This window comes from Oryx dammah, unplaced genomic scaffold (genome assembly GCF_014754425.2).
Source record: "Oryx dammah isolate SB20612 unplaced genomic scaffold, SCBI_Odam_1.1 HiC_scaffold_6, whole genome shotgun sequence".
NCBI lineage: Eukaryota > Metazoa > Chordata > Mammalia > Artiodactyla > Bovidae > Oryx > Oryx dammah.
In genome coordinates, this window is record NW_024070190.1 from 42,418,229 (window position 1) to 42,422,612 (window position 4,384).

General features: G+C 40.7%; 1 non-coding gene across 1 annotated transcript; it reads left to right on the forward strand.

Moving 5' to 3' along the window:
• The first annotated feature begins 295 nt into the window (after positions 1-295).
• Positions 296-402, forward strand: LOC120865524. Its single transcript, XR_005721432.1, has one exon. It is a non-coding gene; the product is annotated as a U6 spliceosomal RNA (small nuclear RNA).
• The last annotated feature ends 3,982 nt before the right edge of the window (positions 403-4,384 follow it).

Below are 4,384 nucleotides of genomic sequence, written 5' to 3' on the forward strand. Positions count from 1 at the left end.
CTACTTACTGTGTACCTAATATATATTAGGTGCTGGGAACACAGTTGTGAACAACATAGCAAGTTTCCTACCTGTAGGGAGGTTGTGCTCTAGTGGATCAAGTTAGACATTGAACAAGCAATCACAGTTGTGATTATGCAAAATTAAAAGGGGCTGTTGAGTGTGTAATGGGAGGGCCCAGGAGAAGGAAGGCATTCAAGCAGTTGACCTGTAATAGGTTGGACGGTGACCTGCTATGTTCTCCTCAATCCCCAGAACCTGTGAATGCTGACTTGTTCAGAAAAAGGAGTTTTTGGTGCTTGCTTTTGCAGCACTTATACTAAAGCTGCAATGATACAGAGAAGATAAGAATGGCCCCTGCACAAAGACGACACACAAATTTGTGAAGCGTTCCTTTTTTTTTTTTAACACAAATATACGGAATCTAGAAAATGGTACTGATTTGCAGGGAAGGAGTATAGATCCAGGCATAGAGAATGGACTGATGGATACAGCAGGGGAAGGAGAGAGTAGAACGAATTGACAGAATGGCATTAACATATATACATGGCCATGTGTAAAATAGATAGCTAGTGGGAAGCTGCTGTACAGTACAAGGATCTCAATAATGACAACCTAGAGGGGTGGGATGGAGGCTCAAGAGAGAGGGGAGATGTGTATATGTACACATATAGCTGATTCACTTCACTGTGAAGCAGAAACCGATACAACATTGTAAAGCAATTATCTTCAATTTTTTTTAAAAAATGATTAAAAAAAAAAAAGGAAAGCAGTAGGACCCACTTTGGACAGTAAAGAAAAAAATAGAAAAAGGAAAAATAAGAAGGAAATGTGGAGATCATTCTGGATTCTTGGGTGAGCCCTAAATCCAATAACAAGAGTCTTTTTAAGAAAAAGGCATTGACTTCCCCGGCAATCAAGTGGTTAAGTCTTCACCTTCCAATGCAGAAAGTGTAGTTTTGATCCTTCATTGGGGAGCTAAAATTCCATATGCCTCATGGTCAAAAACCAAAAACATAAAATAGAAACAAGGTAACAAATCCAATACAGACTTTTTAAAAAATGGTCTACATTAAAAAAAAAAAAAAACTTTCAAAAAAAAGAAAAAGGCAGAGGGGAATTTGAGATGGACAAAAGAGGAGAAGACATAAAAAAGAGGGAGAATCACTGTGGCTATCGAGACAGAGACTGGAGTGGTATGGCCACAAGCCATGGAATGCTGACAGCCATCAGAAGCTGAAAGGGTCAGAGAACAGACTCTCTGTCAGGAACTGCACTGTGCCTCTCAGATTTGGAAGAAGATTCTTCCCTATTCCCCAAATGCAAATGGAGCTCTTTTGACACCTTGATTGCATTTTAGTGAGATCCTAAGGAGGGGATCTGGCATCCTGACCCACAGAAACTGAGATGATAAATGTGCCAGGTTTGTGGCAATTTGTTATACTGCATGGTCCAGAAATGGTGAGGCATAGCTGGAGTGTGCCGACTGAGGAGTGTTTGCAATGAGGATGAAGTAGCAGATCTAAGGGGGCTCTGGAATTTAGGTGAAAGATTTTTAGACTGTAAGTACAATGACCAGCATTTGAGGGTCTTAAAGCTGTAGAGTGATATATTGAACTTGAGACTTTACAAGACCACTCTAAGAGCTGGCTATAGCTACTATAACAAATTACCACAGAGAGTGGCTTCAAATATCACAAATTTATTTTCTTATAGTTCTGTGGTTTAGAAGTCAGCCATGGTTCGAACTGTGGTGCTAGAGAAGACTCTTGAGAGTTCCCTGAAAAGCAAGGAGATCAAACCAGTCTATCTTAAAGGAAATCAACCTTTAATGCTCTTTGGAAGGACTGATGCTGAAGCTCCAATACTTTGGCCACTAGATGCAAGGAGCTGACTCACTGGAAAAGACCATAATGCTGGGAAAAACTGGACGACAGAAGATGAGATGGTTGGATGGCATCATGGATTCAATGGATATGAACATGAGCAAACTCTGGGAAATGGTGAGGGACTGGGAAGCTTGGAGTGCTGCAATCCATGGGGTTGTGATGAGTCAGACACAACTTGGCAACTGAACAACAACATGATTCACAGTGGACTCAAGGTCATAACAGAGCTACCTTCCTTTCTGGAGATTATAGGAGAGAATCTATTTCCTTTCCCTCTTGAGCTTCAGAGGCCACTTGTCCTCCTTGCCTACTAACCCCCATCCTTGGTCTGCAAAGCCAGACATGTGACATACCTCTTAACATTCTTCTGTAGTCACATTTGCCACTGCCTCCAAGTAGCAAAGGTTATCCAGTTTTAGAAACTCATGATTACATTAGTCCACCAAGATAATGCAACATAACCTCCCCTCTCAAAACCCTTAATTCAGTTACATTGGCAAAGGCCCTCTGCTATATAAAACAATAGATTCACAGGTTTCAAGGATTAGAATGTGGACTTTTGGGAAGGTTGTGATTCTGTCAGTCCCAACCACACCGATGCCTTGATGGAATAGAGACAGACAGAAGTGAATGAAGATAGAGGGCTGTTCCAGTGATCTGAGCGAGATATCATGGGACTTAAAATCAGGATAATGGTAGTACAGATGGAGAAAGTGAAAGTGAAGTTGCTCAGTTGTGTCCAACTCTTTGCATCCCCGTGGACTGTAGCCTACAAGGGCAGAGGAAATAGATCAAAGAGAGGAGAGTGAGGGTTTGATATTTATTTCACTGGGTCTGTTCCTACTGGGTGTTCTTAGGTTGACTTTGTCCCACTATCTATCAGACATTCCTCTCCACATAGCTAGCTAGTTAGTTAGTACACACACAATCTCTTCCCCTCTCTCCCTTTCTTCCTCTCCCCCCGCCCCCCATCCTTCTCTCCTTCTATCTCTCTGGGTTCTTGTTCCTTCTCTTGCCCAACAGATTCAGAATGCTAATAGCTTCCTGCCTTTCTATAGACCTAGTAGCAGGAAGGCATCAACCCATGTTGCTTTTTCTAAACCTTGTCCACAGTTCTGCAAATAGCTTCTTTATTCAAATTTCTTCTGTTTCCTGCCAGAAGCCTGATGGATATATGTTAAATATGAGGCATACTGATGAGTGTGGAAATACAGATGCATGAGTTTGGAGCTCAGAAGCAAAGTCTGACTTGATAGTTATATAATGTGGTTGCTACTGGTACAAAGACCCTAACTGGAACTTTTGTAACTGATTAGATTATTTAAGGAGGATGAACAGAGTTAGAAGAAAAACAAAGACAAAAAACCTTGGGTGAAAACACAGAGGAGCTTTAATATTTAAAGGCTGGTGAAATAAATGCAAAGGAAAGGACAAAGGGATTTGTACTACTCCGCTTGGCTTCCATAACAGAATGCCATAGGCTAGGTGGTTGAACCAAAGGAAATTTGTTTTTCACAGTTCTGGAAATTGGGAAATCCAAGATCAAGGCACAAGTGCAAGCAGTTTCTGGTGAGAGCTCTTTCTGGCTTCCAGATGGCATTTTCCTCATAGCATTCTCATATGGTATAGAAAGAAATAAAGAGATTTCTGGTGTCTCTTCTTAGAAAGGCACTAACACCACCATAAGGGCCCCACCCTTACAACTTCATCTAAACCTAATTACTGCACTATGGCCCATTTTCAAGGTACATCACCCTGGGGTTAGGGCTTCAATATGTGAATTTGGAGGAATACAATTCAGCCCAGAGAAGGAGTAAAAATGGGAAAGTGGCTGACTGTGTCAAATGGTGCTGAGAAATAAGTTCCAGGGGACACTGAAAAGTGACCACTGGATTGCAAAGCAGATTAGGCATTTGATATGTATGATTTTAATAACTTTATAAAGTAATTTACTTGGTGCTAATGGCATGTAAAGGATAACTCATGAAGTTTTCCACCCAGCTACAGACTCATGTCATAGATATATATCAGTTTAAATATAGCAGTACAATCAAGAATTAGTACAAAGCTCTATGAAGGTCTGAAAGAGAGAAAATAGCATCAACTCCCAATTATTCAGGTATATTTAGATGTCAGATATTGTGCTAAGAGCAATATGTATATTATCTCATTCTAATCTTTGTAAAAATGCCACAAGGTAGGTATTACTATTATTTTCCTATGATTATATTTTAACAGGAAAGGAAACTGAGACATGAAGACAATAAATTATTTTCCATGACCTATGCCTGCTAAATAAAGAGGTGAGATTCAAGGCTACTTAATACCAAAACCCAAGCTCTTAACATATTTTAGGGCATGAAAGTGAAAGAACGTGAAAGTAAATTCGCTCAGTCATGTCCGACTCTTTGCGACCCCATGGACTGTAGCCCACTAGGCTCCTCCCTCCATGGGATTCTCCAGGCAACAGTACTGGAATGGGTTGCCATTTCCCT